The sequence below is a fragment of the Macrobrachium rosenbergii genome, chromosome 19 (assembly GCF_040412425.1).
Source record: "Macrobrachium rosenbergii isolate ZJJX-2024 chromosome 19, ASM4041242v1, whole genome shotgun sequence".
Lineage (NCBI taxonomy): Eukaryota > Metazoa > Arthropoda > Malacostraca > Decapoda > Palaemonidae > Macrobrachium > Macrobrachium rosenbergii.
Window position 1 is genome coordinate 32,314,157 of NC_089759.1, and position 19,498 is coordinate 32,333,654.

Sequence of the window (19,498 nt, forward strand, 5' to 3'; positions counted from 1 at the left end):
GAAAAATAACCCCTCATGCATTGAAAAACATTTTTTTCTTTGTCCAGAGTAAGACAGTATGTGGCCTTCTTAAGTATCGTTATCCACCATTCTACCAACCTATATAAGGAAGACCTCAAAATATTCTTGAATTTGTAAAGGATTTCACGATTTTGTTGTCCCTGTGAGGTAGGTATCCGGTTTTTGTTTTGGTGATCCTACGTTGTCAACAGTAGCAGTCCCTTGTTTGCCTGGTCTCATGTGAGCTGGGAAGGGCCTTAGGCGCTGAGCATTTTTTTTTTATTTATGTTTAGACTCGAAGGCCATAGAATATACGCTAATGCATTAACCAGCATGCTCTTTGTCTCTGCCGTTCATTGGTGATGATTGCTAAACTCTTGAAAAAATCTTAACACTCGTCTGTGAGAGAAATTGATGCCCTTGAACCCATTAGTCTCTATTCTATAATAATAAAATCCGAGTGGATCTTTCATCTTTGTCCGCCCCGGATGGGGACAGGGAAGGCAGGAGATCGGGAGGGTAGGGGAGACATGACACATCCACCCTCCTCCTGCAAACCTGTTCGTCCGCCTCGGGTGGGGCGGGGTAGATAGGGGATCGGGAGGGTAGGGGAGACATGACACATCCACCCTCCTCCTGCAAACCTGTTCGTCCGCCCCGGATGGGGCAGGGTAGGTAGGGGATTGGGAGGGTAGGGGAGACATGACACATCCACCCTCCTCCTGCAAACGTGTTCGTCTGCCTCGGGTGGGGCAGGGTAGGTAGGGGATCGGGAGGGTAGGGGAGACATGACACATCCACCCTCCTCCTGCAAACCTGTTCGTCCGCCCCGGGTGGGGCAGGGTAGGTAGGGGATCGGGAGGGTAGGGGAGACATGACACATCCACCCTAACAAACTGTTCGTCCGCCCCGGGTGGGGCAGGGTAGGTAGGGGATCGAGAGGGTAGGGGAGACATGACGGGCAGTGCCAGGTTCCAGCGCAGCGTAGCGCTCGCCATCAAGCTCGTCACTGGTATAATAGGTTAACGCTCCTCTACGAGAAAAATTTGAATCCTTTATTATTATTGATAAACAATCATCTAGGGAACTAAGGTTCAAGTTTCAAAAGAATGAGATATAAGGAGAGCAATAAAGTAATAAAAAGAAATTTTGTACATAAAAAACTATGCTGATTGCTTCCTCTTCCTCATTTTACATAGTCTATGATTAAAAGGTTTTGTCAATCGTTCCTTAAATCTCACCGAATCTATGGATCCCAGAGGAATAATGAAAGGTTTCGAATGAATTATCAATCTTCAGATCTAAGGCTTTATCCTCCCCTAGGGACGCACAATTAAATCTGAAAACATGAAATGATTGGTTTTGTTAAGAAATTATACCATACTCGGGTGGTGCTCGTATTTCTGTCCTTGTTATCCTAATAAATATGCTGGTATCTCTGCCATTCTTATAATGATAAGAAAACCAATCTCCAATTATTATGAAATCAGTTCCTTTAAGATCAGCGCAATGTATTTTTTTTTTTTATGAAACACTTTAAGGATGCCAATAATAGGGAGTACGTTAAGAAAAAAGTTTGCTGTTAACGTTGAAGTAATGTTAACCCTTTTACGATGAAGCATCTATATTCTCGTTATTCTTCTTTCTATAGTTATTGAATAGAATAGAATATAGCATTTAGGTTAAAGGCCAAGCGCTGGGACCCGTGAGGTCATTCAGCGCTGAAGCGGAATTTGACAGGAAGAAGGTTTGAAAGGTGTAACAGGAGGAGAACCTCGCAGTTGCACTTTGAAACAGTTGTTAGAGAGGGTGGAAAGTCACTTGGAAGGAAGAGAATATGAACGAAGGTATAGTAAAAGGATTGAAAGAGGTTGCAGCTAGGGGCCGAAGGGACGCTTTAAAGACCCTTAAGTAATGCATACAGTGTACCACGTGAGGTGCACTGACGACACTACCGCCATACGGGGTCTGTAGTTATTAATCAACTATAGAATGAAAATTTTTCTCTCTCACAAAAATATATTAGAAATGGGAGGGTAGAGAGAGAGAGAGAGAGAGAATAATATTAATATGATGCTGAATATCTGATGGAATAAACCTTCCCTGGTGAGTGAGGAATTTATCACCGAGATACTATAGTTTTCATATCGTTTTATATGTTATAAATGATTACTTCACAAATCCCTAATCTTTTTTATCTATTCTCCCACCATCATTTGAGACCAGTGTGTGTGTGTGTTTAAACTCATAGACAGCAATACAAGTCAGAAGAAAGAAACACGCAATCTTGCTTTCTTTTTAATTCACTGCGCCGAAACACCACCGATATCTAAGAGGAAAGTGTGGAAATCTTAATCTAGGACCCATGAGTCCACGTACGTCTTACGTTTTCCGCTGACTTTGCCAGTTCCTACAGGGCCTTTGTGCAGTGGATCCCCAATTACGATACCGTCAACGCAAGTAACTTCTGCTCGTTGAGCAAAACCTTCATGTTGGTTACCGAGTCTGAACTGCCATTACGCCTGGTTTTATTATTCACCCGATGAGATAGCTTAAATAAAGTGTATCTTAGTTTAATCAGACCACTGAGCTGATTAACAGCTCTCCTAGGGCTGGCCCGAAGGATTAGATTTATTTTACGTGGCTAAGAACCAACTGGTTACCTAGCAACGGGACCTATAGCTTATTATGGAATCCGAACCACATTATGGCGAGGAGTGAATTTCTATCATCAGAAATAAATTCCTCTAATTCTTCATTGGCCGGTCGGAGAATCGAACGCTGGGGATGAGAGAGCTGCGGATATCGATTGACTTAAGAGTGACTTGTCCCTCTACCCTATAATATTATTTTGTTTTTAATTTGCAGTACTGGAGTAGAGCCAGTTTATTTTGCATCAGGGAATATAAAGACAAATATTTACCAAAATCGTGGCCTCAGCTGCGAGAGCGGTAAACATCAAGAAAAGCTCACGTGGGAGATTTCATTTCGCACCGGATGCCGAAATTGAAATGTAGGTGATCAAAATATTTATCTGAAGTACTTTTACTTGTAATAATGATAATAATAACTAATACTGCTAATTATTATTATTATTATTATTATTATTATTATTATTATTATTATTATTATTATCGTAAAAGTTTTAATGAACAGATAGTGCCCCTCGAAACAGACATATTACACGATGTCGATATGTAAAGACTGCAATTATATAAAACTTTTGAGTTCATAATAACCTTTAAAATAAACAGTTTTATTTATCTAAATAGTAATAAAACGCAATAGATGGGACGGGTGAAATATAAGTTTGGATAAGTAAACTAACCAAGGAACGGCCTCTACACCTCCAGAATTGTATTACTATGCAATCTGATAAGGATTCTGGAAACCAGAGGCCTGTAAATATCTTAATTTCTCGGGAGGAGAGAAAAGCAATGAGAGAAATTCGACATAACTTGAAGAAAGGGGCCAGTGCATGATGTCCAGCCACGCAAATTTCAAACTGCCAGGTTTCATCAGGATCAGAGACAACATGTACATTCAATCTTTCCTGTGACCTTGAAATTACATCAGGGTTGGGATTTATCAAGGGGCGAGTGCGGAAACAAAACGGAGGACATGTAAAGTAAGCTTGATGGAGAAAAAGAACGTAATTATTATTATTATTATTATTATTATTATTATTATTATTATTATTATTATTATTCAGTAGATGAAATCTGCTCTTATAGCACAAGCCCACAGGGGCCATTGACTTTGAAATTCAAGCTTCCAAAGAATATGGTGTTCATTAGGAGGCAGTAAAGGTAAACACCGGAAGTAGAGATACCACTTAATAGAAAAATTAATAAGTAGATAAATAGACAAAAATATATTAAGATACAAGAAGAATAGCATCAGGGTAGTAATGCATTGCATCTTCGCTTGAACTTCTGAAGTTCCAATTGCGCGACATCCCCTGGGATGCTGTTCCCCAGTCCAACGGATTGAGGAATAAAGGACCTATGCAACTGAGAAGTTCGACGGCGAGGAACATTTACTGCATATTGGTGCTTCTGCTGTTCAGTGAATCTGGTTGCTCTCGGCAGATAAAGGGGATCAGGGATCAATTGTGAATGTGAAAGAACTCTGCTGAAATACAACTTATGAAAAGGGGACAAAAGAGAAACCATCCGCCGACGATCCAAGTCATAAACTGAACAAAGCAATGCTTGACCTCAGGGATAACGAAAGCTCTTAGATTTTACGAATATAACAATAGCAAACCTATCATCGGATATGATATAATTCAAGACAATTTCTCTCTAGGTTTCAGAGTTCCTTGATGCAGAAAGAAGAAAAGGTTAAAAAGATTACGTAACTCATAACAAGAAATAATGTTGCTTACCTTTATGATTTATTGTTTTTGTGTATGTTTGGAGCCATTTTTTCCCAACATGTAAATCGAGAAATGACTCTTATGTCTGTTTTTAGAATTAATGAGTTTCCTTTTTTTCTAAAATTATTAAACTATATTTATTTAATAATCAATTATTTATTTTGCTCTACTCTCTGTTCTTTCGTTTTTCATGTATTGATATGTATTATGATATATATGTATGCACAGACACATCTATATACTGTATACTATATATATATATATATATATATATATATATATATATATATATATATATATATATATATATATATATATATATATATATATATATATACATATACATATATATAACTTTTTGTGCTGTTTTGTTTTCTATGAGCATGAGTAAAACAGTTTCACACAGTAATCCAAATTGTAAATTCTGCTGAGGAATAATTATGCTTTGAAACGTATTGTCACCTGCGCGTAACATGGACCTTAAAAAGCGCAAAGGACTACAAACAAAGGATTACCGGAAAAAACATCCTTTGACCCCGGGGCAATAAATACAAAATATTGGCAGTTCGTGAAAAAATGAATCTCATTCCTGTCTAATAAAATCCGAGCCATGACAAAGACCAAGTGAACTTGGCAATAATTTTCAAACAGGTTCCGATAAATAAAGGAAAAATATGTAGATAATGGTTTCGCTGTTGTTGTTGTTACTCGTAGTATTATTGTATTTTAACGGAGGTAACCCTGGGAGATTATATATATATATATATATATATATATATATATATATATATATATATATATATATATATATATATATATATATATATATATATATATATATATATATATATATATATATAAATTTGTCTCCATTAACAAAGTAATGTATAAAGAAGTGACGGGAATAGTGATTTACTAGAATATGATTTTGCCTGAATTATTTGCATACGTGATGCTTTCAGCTAGTCAGATTTACATAATATTTGCGTGTGCTACATATAACTGGATATGTAGTATACAGTGATATTATGTAATACATTTGCGTCATTATTCAAGCACGTAGTGATTACACCGAACTGATATAAATATTGCATGAGATATATGCGAAGGTTTGTAAAGCGTTTGTAGCCTTCATTCCCCTACTTGTAAATTTATTATTACAACTCCATGAAGATGAACAATTATTACTACAAAACATTATAGTTTCAAAACACAATACAAAAAAGACTCTTGTGTTGCGTGATTCTGATCATTATTACCTTGACTGTGCAAGTAGCGATAAAGAGGTGAATATTAGAACAGGAGAAATAGAGAGATAAAGATGAATCAACAGATAGATAAGCGAATTGATGTCAAAACCACAGAAAACGAAGAAACTGAAAACTACAAATGCCTTCGCTATGATTTGTTAACAAGTTGTCAAAGCCTTCGATAAAGACTGCATTATATATACTGTATATTTATATATATATATATATATATATATATATATATATATATATATATATATATATATATATATATATATATATATTATATGAGCTGAGTCGGTATGCAGCTCTGCGAAAATATTATGATTTCATAATTTTACGGCATCTCTCTCTCTCTCTCTCTCTCTCTCTCTCTCTCTCTCTCTCTCTCTCTCTCTCTCTCTCTCTCTCTCTCTCTCTCTATTATGTGCGTATCATGGGGAGTTTTTGTGAGTAAATATCTTTGTATGATAACAGGACAGTATAAAATATATGGTATCATACTCTCGTTTTTGTGTGCATTTCTCGGCAATCGTTCATATGATATATCACACTACGTCTCATCTGCGCCTTTATATACTTTTTTAAAACTCACGTTGTCATAGCCCAAGCGTTCTTGAATGTTTAAAACCGCCATGAACATTGCCTTGAACTAGATTATGAGGGAGATTACTGAGAATTCCCTTTAATAGTTTGATGTTCTTAAGAACATCAAACTATTAAAGGGATTTGAGAGCTAATCAATATTTCATTAACAATCCCAAGTAAATTGTCATATTTTTCTTAACATAATTTTAGCTATTCCATCTAACATTTCAATCTTTTCCTTTGGGTCATTACCCGTAGAATGAATTTTAGATGATAGAGAAGAGATGATTCTTATTTTCCATCATTTCGGGCTATTGCAGGGAACGAAGATCTGCATGGCAATTCCTCGTCCGATGTCTCTGAAATATCAGGTATTTCCGCGGGAGGCTTGTTGTATATTACACTCGATTCTTCTTGAGTTAGCAAAGCGCCGTCTTCCTGTGGGAAAAGTTAGGGCGTAAGTAAACAGCGCCGGGAATCGTGTTGATTTTGGCTGAAAGACGTAATTTAAACCAACACTTCAAGATTGGATTGAATTTTGAGAGAGAGAGAGAGAGAGAGAGAGAGAGAGAGAGAGAGAGAGAGAGAGAGAGAGAGAGAGAGAGAGCGAGCGAGAGAGAGAGAGAGAGAGAGAAATAAGCCTTCAGAAAGAAAAGTGTGAAGTTTCTAATGCTCTAATGTTTATTTGTGTATTTATTTAGAGAGAGATAACACGCATAAGCCTTTAAACGTGTGTGAATTTTTCAATGTTCTGTCTGGAGAGAGAGAGAGAGAGAGAGAGAGAGAGAGAGAGAGAGAGAGAGAGAGAGAGAGAGGGCGAGCATAAACAACCTTCGAGAAAAACTGCGTGAAGTTCGAATGCTGTTTTTATTGTTAATTTATTTAGAAAGATACCACGAATAATCCTTCGTGAATGCGTGAAGTTTAGAATGCGTTGTTATTTATCTGTTGAGAGAGAGAGAAAGGGGGTATACTGATTATTCCACTTCGAACGTGACAAACCATGATCATGAAAACAGTCAACAGCCCCTAAAAACTTCACTACTAGCATTATGGTTGTCATTCTACTGTTCCTGGGACTCCTTCAGTATCAGAATAAAAATGTCATGGTCATAAAAGATGGTGCATGTCATTTTACATTCGATTCTTACAACGATGAAGCTTAAGTTATGGAAAAGTGGCTTCAGTTTTGTCTACACAAAGATGATATGTGCTATGCAGCAACGTTTTATGAAGGTGGTACTCCATTGTGAATCCAAACAGTTGTATTAATCTAAATCAGGTAACGTTATGAAACGTTTAATAAATAAACAAAAAAATGCACATTTGTTCTAAATAATAATCTCCACTTATCACAAAACGCATAAAAATAGTTTGAATATTGCAGATAAACATTAAAATTAATGTCTCATTGATAACAAGAAGTTAGATTGAACTTGCAGCAGTTGTAATGATATTTCTGTCATGCATAATTTTACGTAGATATTTTATGAATCAAAATTACCTACTTTATCTTATGCTTCTTTTTTTTTAAGTTTTGGTTTCCAATTTGTTTTATTGTTTGGCCATATATATATAAAAATTATGACATTTGGCTTTATTGGAAATAGGTGGGTGTAATAAGAGTCTGGCTTGCTTTGCATGATCCAAAGAAACAAATATATTTTGAGTGATTTTTTCCTTCGAACATTATTACTGTTGTAAACATAATGCACGCAGAATCATATTGAAGAGGCGAGGAAAGGTAACTGATTCACTTGATAAGAAAGAGGAAGAGAAGAAGAGAAAAAACCAAGAGAGTACAAATTGCAAGAGTAAATAAAGACTCAGAAGTGTGTATAATCAATAAAAAATAATCAAGGAAGAAATCCTGTTGCGTTAAAGCGTCAGTTGATTCATTGGGCCACGTACGCGGACAACAGAGACGCACTTTGCCACACAACATTTATTGCTTGGCTAAAGACCTGAAATTAATTTGGATACGTTTACATTACATTTACGCAGAGGAAAGTGTAGTGATGATTTATGGCCTCAAGGAATATAAATCCACGATACGTAAATGAGACCAGCATTAGTCACTGGCGAAACGAAAACTTACAGTGAAATGTTTTTGTACGTGCGATATGATTGTTGAATTGAAGAATGTTTGATTTCATAAATATTTCTTGTCGTATTTTTCTCACAAGTCTTCACATTTCCTTCATTACATGATCACCAGCATCATTGTTGTAAGTAGTAGAAAAATCAGTGTTATTATCATGACAGGCAGATGTGCATCAAAGTAGTCGATAAATGTTTGTACGTGTGCTTGTGTGTGTGTGAGTGTGTTTTTCTGTATATGTGTATAAGGTAGCGCTGTGTAGTCTGCGTGGATGTCGAAAGAAAATCAAGTGTCACGACAATGCCAGTCAGATAAACTATTATATATAAAGAAATAATTTTCTTCTACAGATCAGCTCTTCTAAAATCTAATAGTTGCAACAATAAACTTTTGGTATCGTAAAGAATCGCAATTTTAGAAGAAAATACAATGCTACTTTGGCTTGTTATCTACGCGTCACCTACTCAAAGGTGCTAGTACTAAACATGGCGGAAGCTTCTTGGGACGCCATGTTTAGTACTAGCCCGCCTGCGATCAGAATATTTTATACACCCATTTCTGTATTGTGTGGTCGACAAATTACATTAGTAAACGATATCTAGTACTAAACACGGCCTCCCAAGGAGCTTCCGCCATGTTTAGTACTAGCACCTCGGAATTGGTGACGCTTAGATAACAAGCCAGAGTAGCACCGAAAAAGCTCTGCAGGCAATATGATTTGATTCTTCATTAAAATAAGACACTGGTTCGCATTTCGGGACTACAGGAATTACTTAAGTACTTGTTCATGAATGATATCGGACAGTTAGAGAAGTTAAACATCAGGCTTCAAAAACTAAAGGGAAGTAATGCGCCTAAATGGCAGAGAGCATTACAGCTGGGATGTGGTAGTCATTGCAGGAGACCTGTAATACTGCTGGCGACGAGTAACCTGGAGTAGAGTAAGGAGGATAATAATGAAGAATGCGGAAACTATTTTTGCGTGCGCTCATTGATACTTTTCCGTTCCATCTGAACCGAGTGGTAATGTCTGTTGACAGTGTTTCTCGAGAAGTCCACTGTGAATAATATCACAGGTTAATTGCACCTTCCTTCCCATCTGAATTGCTTTCTGGTCCCTTTCATCTGCTTCCTTTCATCTCTTAGCAATTGTCTGTCCAGTTTGCATTCGCTTTCTCTTATCCCAGTGTTCACCTCATTTAGGAACGAATCCTCCAAACCAGTGGTACGAGTCTGTGGACCCTATTCAGCAGTCTGGTCTAAGCTGCTTAAGAAAAAAGCAATGACTTTTTTCCCATACCCCTGGATCTTTCCAGAAAAGTTAAGTATACCTTAGTTTAACCAGACCACTGAGCTGATTAACAGCTCTCCTAGGGCTGGCCCGAAGGATTAGATATATTTTACGTGGCTAAGAACCAGTTGGTTACCTAGCAACGGGACGTACAGCTTATTGTGGAATCCAAACCACATTGTAACGAGAAATGAATTTCAATCACCAGAAATAAATTCCTCTAATTCATCATTGGCCGGTCGGAGAATCGAACTTGGGCCCAGCAGGGTGCTATCCGGGAACGGTACCTACCCGTCCAATTAGGAACTGGATCTTTCCAGAAATTTCAAATGAAGGAGAGCCTCATTACTTGTTATTTCGTTCCAGGAGGTATTGCTACAGCTAACCTGTCTTTCAGCAATACTTGGAATACTGAAACTCAGTCAAAGAGAAGCGTAGTTAAAGGCACTCGTTGACTTTTATTCTTTCCAGATTGTGTGAGGCGTATTTACAGAGCTGAGCTTCACACTGAATTGCTTTTATTGGCTGTTGGGTCTCTTATTAGTGGCCTCTTTGCTCGTTTATTGAGAAAGGAATTAGCAACTTCAAAGAAAACAATGGATTATTATTATTATTATTATTATTATTATTATTATTTTAGTTGTTGATTATGCCCAATTTTTACACTTATTTCCCTCGATTAAGGCAATAAGACGAATAAAGAAAGCTAAAGGAAGGTGAACAGAATAACATACAAGTAAAAAAATAATGCTAATATTTTAAAAAGCTAGTTTTTTAAACATAAACATATATTAGTTCAGAGGTGAATAACATAAATACAAAAGGTGCAGTGCTGTAAAGTGGAATGAAATCCTCTCTTTTACATGCGGACAATGTCAAAGTAGAATGAATAAAAAGCCTTTGGCATTGGACAGCACCAATGTGGCGGGGTTGGGGTGGGTGGGGGAGGGCCGCTTACTTGCTTCTGGTGAATGTAGTTATTCAATAGTATCCAGAATGGTCCAGTGTTCCCCTTTGCTGTAGAGGGTTATATCCCAGACGTCATGGTCCATATAATGCGTTCCCAAGACACTCCAGAAGTTATCGGTGAAATAAGTCGGTGAATACAATTCTCACATATCATTTGCTAAAGACATCGGCAGGAAGAGACGAGGTAAAGTAAGCTAAAATGTTTATGTCTTCTTAGCTGAACCTTTAACCCGGGGGCAAAAACAGGCTTTTCTACCAGATTAAAGGCGATCTTTCGAAGGCCTGTCTTATGTCTATGCCAGGTTTACAAATGGCGCCTTTATCGACATTAAGTATGATCCATAGTTTTTGGAACTTGTACCTGTTTCCTAAAAAATATTTGAGCTTAGCTCATAATTGAGATATAGATATATATATATATATATATATATATATATATATATATATATATATATATATATATATACGTCTATTGTGTATATATATATATATATATATATATATATATATATATATATATATATATATATATATATATATATATATATATATCCATTTCCCAGAAAAAACTGCTGGAATGTAAATACAGTCCTTGACGTCAGTTTACTGGAAAGCTACCTGTAATAGAATATACCTGATTGTCGAAAAGAAAGAGAAAACAATGAGTCCTAAAAACGTTTTGCTGTCTCTTAGCGCGGGTACAGGGCAGTCAGTTATTGCAGCAACTGAAGATCTGCAGACTCCTATGTTGGATTTTAGCATATCCGGCCATTTTAATGAATAACGGATATCTGTAATATTTGACATTATATCCGTAACAAACTTGGACGTTAAATGCACGTAACAATGCCAAAAATATGGAACAATGAGAAACACATAATCTATATACTTAGGTGAGGTTTTGGACTGCCAGTTCCAAGTGCTTTTGGATTTAAATTAATAAGACAGACATTATATATATATATATATATATATATATATATATATATATATATTATATATATATATATATATATATATATATATATATATATATATATATATATATATATATACTGTATAAAGAGAGAGAGAGAGAGAGATTTATGTGCGTGTGGTTGAATGTAATTATGCACTCTGGGGAGACGAAAAGAAGTGTCCAGTTTTCCTTCATACTTACAATTTTCTTTATTTATACTTTGTGATTAAATTACCGAGTAGAATGCACCTCTCGTCTTTCACTTGGTATGTCTAATATGTTAAGAGACGTCCTAATATGTTGAGTAGTGAACAGGTAAATTTTATTCAGAGGAAAAAAAACGTCACATCATTTTAGCCAAATTTGGGATTATGACAAGAGTTGGCAAGCTTACATATCTGCAAGAAAGAGGGAGAGAAAGAGACAGTTTGTTATTGAGAGTTTTCCCGGGCAGCGCCGGTTGGTCAGCTAGTACTTCATGTAACAATAAGCGCCAGAAGAACTATAACAAGCACGAAAAATCCCAAGTTCACTTTATAAAATGTAGGGCATGTTTTGTTTCAAATGTTATATTAAAATATTATGTGCCATATATATATATATATATATATATATATATATATATATATATATATATATATATATATATATATATATATGTGTGTGTGTGTGTGTGTGTGTGTGTGTGTGTGTGTAGATAGATAGATAGACAGACAGACAGACAGACAGACAGATAAAGGGATTTGGATGTGATTGGAGTAATTGCTATTGAACTGACCGTACCGAGAAGTGAAAGAAATAAGACTCACGTATGAAGATTATATTTCAGAAGGGCTAAAGACAGTACCAGCAGCGAAAAAGACTTAACGAGCACATGACAAAAATGCTCTACAACTTCCATTCTTTATTTCTAGAAACAGGTAGCTGAAGATTGCACTTCAGTTTTGTAATCTTATTTCTCTGAGGAAAGCCTTTCAAGTGAATAAAGCAAGAGATGTCCTGACGATCTAATCGCACCATTTCCTGGTAGGGGGTTAAATAACGTAGGTTTCTCGACATCTCTCCCTTTCGCAGTATTTTCTGAGCTCATCGCCTTCTCTTAATGAGTTGGCAGTTTCCGTCATTCACGTATTGATCTTGCTGATATTAGTAGTATGGCACACGTGAACGTGTAAAAAGGAAGTCGAGATAGAGATTATTTTCTTCTGAGAAAAAATTATACCAATAGGTCATCAGTAAATGGATAGACATATAAAGACTCAACAACCAGTACCATCTATCAGAATTGATGTTTTATAATAATAATAATTCCGTGTAAAATGAAATAGATATTCAGATGTAGAGATATTGATATTACGATTGATCTTTAAACACAATGGATACAGATAATGCTGAGTACGGGGATTGTCCATCGCATTTGATGATTGTAAGAGCAAACGGAATGTTGAGAAATATTAGCCATATTACAGCGAGAAGGGAGAAGTTAAATGGAAATATATTAGTGATAATTCAATTTAATCAAGCAGTCAAACGAAAGCGAAATATTAATAACTGATGATATTGAGCTAAAGCTACATCGTAAATGAATAATAAAATTTAACGTGGATTGAACTCTTCATATTTAAATAAAGGTTTCTCGTGTGAACCCAGGATGGTATATAAGATTTTAAGTGAAGTATTGTTCTTGTTTCAACCTGATTCATAATATTTATCTAGAAAGAAAAAAATGACAGAATCTAACAATTTGCATCGACATTTTTATCTTTAACTTCATAAAGTTTATTTCAAAATCTTGTCTCTCCATTCGATCTAAGTGAATACAAATTAATTGTTTTATTTTCATTTCAGTCTTATTCAACGTCAGTTCTTTGAATACATTGAGTGATTGATTGATTATGTCTTTGAATACTCTTCATCCCCATTACCATCTCTTGATGACTGATAAATGACTCTCTCTCTCTCTCTCTCTCTCTCTCTCTCTCTCTCTCTCTCTCTCTCTCTCTCTCTCACCCAGCCAGTTAAAGAAAAAAGTATTTTTCTTGGATTCTCAAGATTCCTATCATCAAATATTAGTTAAACCCGTTTGAACATTATAGCCTCTTGCCAGACTTTTCATCTCCTCCTCCAGCTTTTTTTATAATTTTTCCGGGAAAGCTCCTCAGCATTTAATTAGGCCTCATTGACTTTACGGTTTCTCATTAATGTGTAAACGATCTCCATCCGTGGTAGGCGTGATCAGCTGTCCGTTCTGGGTATGACTTTTTTATTCCTTCTTGTCACCTCACTGTAGGTTCAGTGTTTGTAATGGCTCAATTGGCTTTCTTTTGTGACATATCTAATTAAAATTTCACCTAAAATAGCCTCTCTCAATCAATATTAAGGACCAGTTTGCTATTTTGATATGCCGTATCTGATGGGAACATTGAATAAGGCAGAGGCATGCCGTACAGTTTATAGACGTTTTTATATGAGCCCTCGAGGCCGATTTCGTTATGATATTTAGAAATACTTTTTCTTTTCTCACTCTCTCTGCATTTATGTACCAACCTCCTCTGAACACACCCACGTCCCGCCCCCATCCCTTCACCCAACACGCAATATCTATTCTTCCTATGCTCTCAATTGTTAACTGAGCCACACGCCCACAGTAATTAGATGTTGCAGACTTCTCTTAGAGAAATCATATAATTCGTAATGCTGAGTCTTCTTCTAATACTTTGAATTTTTTATCTAGACATCTTCAGTTCTCTTTTTCCCTCCAGTTATCAAAGTCTCAAGTTAAGCTCCTTCGTCCGTTTGTGGAGGGTTGCGCTCATATTTGAAGAGCTTCATCTTTCTGTCAGTCCGATGTAGTATTGAACTGAAGGTTATTCGTAGAATCAAAGACATGATCTAACCTCATCTCTCGATGTTCTTCTCTTCGCCATGAGGTAGTTTCTCTCTCTCTCTCACTCTCTCACTCTCTCTCTCTCTCTCTCTCTCTCTCTCTCTCTCTCTCTCTCTCTCTCTCTCTCTCTCAGATGTTATAGACCACTAAATGCTATTTCATGCGAAGCTTTCACATAGTAAAATAGCCATTCCTGAAACGTTCTGGGGAAAGAAAAATAATAGATTCAGTAATTCAATACCTTCCACATACACTGTTTACCCAAAGGAATTCTGAATAAAAACCTGTACACGCCTCAAAAATTCCTGTGGGTAACAAAGGCTTAGTATCTGATATATTCTAGGAGTTACTTTTATTTAATGGCAGAATCGAGACGTTACCCACAGAGGGGATGATTCACAATAATTTAGTCACAGAATGAAATAAAAGGAAATTGGAGGAAAAAAAATTCACAGAATTTTCTGTCAAAATTTCTGCAGGTTCGAGTATGGAAAAAATGTCACGTTTTTTAACCACAGAAGAAATGATTCGGAACATAAACCGGAGAAGGAATAATTAGAAACATTAACCAAAGAAGGAATAATAACTGTATAATGTTGAAGATTTTAACATGAAAAGAAAAAAAGAAACTAGTGAGCATTCTTTAGAAATAATTTAGTTCAGATATATAGTTGTCATAGTTATCAGGTTAAAGATATATATATATATATATATATATATATATATATATATATATATATATATATGTGTGTGTGTGTGTGTGTGTGTGTGTGTGTGTGTGTATATGTATATATATAAAACAATGAAACATACTGAATGTTATGCATTTATATCACCCTCTCACTTTCTGAATTGATATATCCAATGGCTGGTAAAGGAATATCGACACAGATTTATAATTGCCACATTTTAATTCTTCCGCCCGTCTGAACACATCCCAACAGTCGGCTGCGGCCATGTCACAGTACTTTTCTCCCTTTTTTGGTTGGGAAAAGCTCCCAGTTCTGAAACTGTATATATACAGGCCCAATCCATTTTTTCTCTGAGGCATTTCACAACCTTGAAATAAATTTCCTGGACTTGGTCAGGTTTCTCATCTATGTTTCTCCAAGTGGCATAGTTTCGGCATTTATAACCTCCTGTTGCGAGAGAGAGAGAGAGAGAGAGAGAGAGAGAGAGAGAGAGAGAGAGAGAGAGAGAGAGAGAGAGAGAGAAAGGAAGTGGTGGTTTTGCCAAAAGTAGATTTTTGTAACGGCTTCAAAAGTACTGAAACGTTCCCTTTCCTGATAAGAGGAATAATATCTGAAGGAACTTTTATAATAGGCAACAAAGCTGAAAGGATTCTGTGCTTTCGGAAGGGGTTAATTTTATACCTAATTGTCCATCTTTCTACAAGATATTTTAAAATCTTAGACATGTGACGACTTATTTTTTTTTCTTACGAAAGTGCTTGGACATTATAGGTTTTTATGCTTTTCATTCCTTAGAACATCTCAACGAGTGTTGAAGCTGCAATTGGGAAACATAAAATGAGTTTTTTAATCTATATGATTCAGTTTATGACACATTTGTGATTTAACATAAAGCAAGTGAATAATGTCATCATATAGACTAGTATATTGTTCAAGTATTTATATATATACTGTATATACAGACAAAAACCTGCATGTCTATATATATACATATTCTGTATGTATGTATACATACATACATACACACACTCATATATGTATTTTTTTTTCATTTTTTTCAAGACCACCTGGTTTGGGAGCTTTTGTGCCTGTCTCAGTATACACCGTAAAAAGATTAACCACTCACTTAAGAAAAAAAGCTAGATATTATGTTTAATCATAATCGTGATAAAGTGGAAAAGGCCGATGCAGCTGTTCCCCTGCTCTAATTAGATGTGTGCTGGAAATCCTGTCCATAAAGCAATCATGGAACTTTTTCATTCTTTGAGTGATGAAACGCTTCAAAAAGCACTAACAGGAACAGAAGCCTTAGAGGTTTGTTTACCAGATGTTGCTTCATCGGATCAATTAGACAAAAAAGCATTCCTATTCCCATGTGATAAAGGGAAGAATGAGAGAGGAACTCGTGACATTCTGCTATATAGCAATACAGTTCAAGTGTTTACATACTGAATCAGTTCACGTTCTTATGCATTTATTTCTGGGATGAAGTTGCCAGCCCATGCCCATGGCCTCACAAATAGTAACTGGCACTCAAGGACCTAACATTATGCTCACCTTACCGAAGAAGAGAGGAATGGGCGTCCTTTTGTAAAGTAAAGAAGTGCATTTTTTATTTACTAAATTATGCTGGAGATTAGACTTTGTGGCTACAATTCTGTAACTCGGGTATGTGGCTGTCAAACTGGGAGGTACCATTCCCCAAACTGAACAGTGTCATTCCACCTAAATGGCAATAAATTAAGACTAGAATCTGATCGACTGAAATCCACATGTAACTGACAAAACAAATATACCTACATAATTGGATACTACGAGTCGGCGCACATAGTGTGCGCATATGTATTCTTAAGTGTCCTTGCACGTGTGTGTGTGCGTGTGTGTGGTTGCTTATATACATATGAGTAGGCTTGTATGCCTATGCCTTCGCATATGTTTGCATATCCTGTATTTAATTGTACGTACTGTATATATGAGATGTTCTAATAATTATGTATGTATGTATGTGCGTATATATGTATGTATGTATGCACAAGATTGTGTTTATCTTTTGGTCTGAAAGAATAAAAAAAATGAGAAAATACAGTAAGGACATAAGCGAGAATACTGTAGCATAAAATATAAATAAAAAAGTGAAGGAGTGTGTGTGTTACTGTACTTATACTTCGATGTAAACGTACCTCAGTTATTGTCTCTCTCTCTCTCTCTCTCTCTCTCTCTCTCTCTCTCTCTCTCTCTCTCTCTCTCTCTCTCTCTCGGTACTGTGCATATCCTTTAATGAAATGTGCATTACTGTGTCAAAAACATAGAAACATGAAAACATGAAACCAAATAAGCTGTATAAGGTCAGGTGTACCTAGCCCTCTTCACCCATCCAACACTGCATCCCCACCCCCAACCAGCCATAGAAACTGCTCCCCAGCTTCACCCACCTTCCAAAACAGCCCCCTTCTTTGAGACTTCCTCTGCACAGCCTTACTATCCCTCCTCTCTGATGGAGCCAAGCCATATATGTATATACATGTATATATATATGTATACATATGTATTATATATGTAAATATATTAATTTATCTATATATATGTGTGTGTGTTTAGAATCTACTATTTTTCAGCCTAAAATGCAATAAAAATTATTGCCTTCTTTGCTATGATGGTGAGGATGGGTCTGTTCCAGCTCTAATAAATATGTCTGAAAACGACAGGTATATGTATGTATGAGGGTCAATGGACTTTTATCCTTCTCGTGGTCAGGTCGGCAACGTGACCCCGTTGTGATTATGGGACCCGGGTTCGTTTCCCGCTACAAGACATCATAATGTGTTCATGTTTCTTGCACTTGGATCTTAAGGCTTTGTAGTGACAAGCGTATCCGAAAAAGCGCGAAGAATTCGAGAAATTAAGAGTGCATTGTGGCTATTATATATATATATATATATATATATATATATATATATATATATATATATATATATATATATATATATATATATATATATATATATATATATATATATATATATATATATATATATATATACATATATTATGTATAAGTATATTCATCTATGTATATATATTTTTATATTTATGTATACATAAATGAATATACTTATATAGATATATATATTCATTTATATATATGTATATATATTGATATATATATATTATACATTTATTTATATATGTATATACTCGTATATGTATGTATTGTCAGGATGTTGATAGATATAATAATTGACCTACATACCTTTATGGAAGCGAATTGTGTAAGCTGATGCCAATGAAAGAAAAAAATAAGTTTAATCTGCTAAAAGAAATAACTGTTTGCATTGTATATGCGGCTTAAAACTAATCAAAACGTAAAAATGCGGAGGTACGTAGATAAGGGAAATAATTAATGTAACTAACGAGACGGATCAAAGTACTTTAGATGTTTCTGTCGTGGGAAAAGAAAATAGTCTGTTGAAAGCAGAGGAAAATATAAAAATGTTTGCATGCATGGCTCGATAGAGATTCTGGATGGGAAGGGCCTCAATATCTAGAATGCAAAACGGTACCTGAAAACAGAAGTAAATGGTGTAATGTGTACAGGGGTTCGAGGCTCTGATAATGAGCATTCTGTGTTGGAGTACAGAGGGGCTGGTGTTAAGGAAGTTTGACTGTGCAGGAATTAGTTCTCGAATCAGCGGTTAAAGTTGGAATGTGGCAGTTGCCGTGATGTTATACTTTATCTGGAGAATCCCCTATTGAGATAAACGGCTTAATGTTTAAATTCATACTCTCACATATAACACAAACGCACATACACGTACGTATACGTTTGCCTGCGTACATAGCTACCTATCCTCTCTCTTTCAAATTTTATATGTTGCACCGAGGATAATTTAATATAAAAATGTGTGAAGACTTTTCGCATAGTATCGTGAATATTCTATTAGCAATTGTGTCATCGCGCAGAGTAATTCTGAATTCAGAATTTGCTTCCAGCTAAAATGCAATTTGCGAAAATGCCTTTGAAATGCTGATTTCTTATTAGCAGATGTGCTTGAACACAAAAGGCATCATACTGGAATGTTACTGAGAAATTCATAAAAATGATACTGGCGAATATACTTATAACACTTCATCCATCCTAGCAGAGAGAGAGAGAGAGAGAGAGAGAGAAGAAGTTGTATACCATATTGTACATGAAATATATATATATATATATATATATATATATATATATATATATATATATATATATATATTATATATATATATGTATGTATATACATATATTATATATTTATTTATTTATTTATGTGTGTTTGTACAAATTTAAATGATCAAGAAGAAGAAGAAGAAGAAGAGAGAGAGAGAGAGAGAGAGAGAGAGA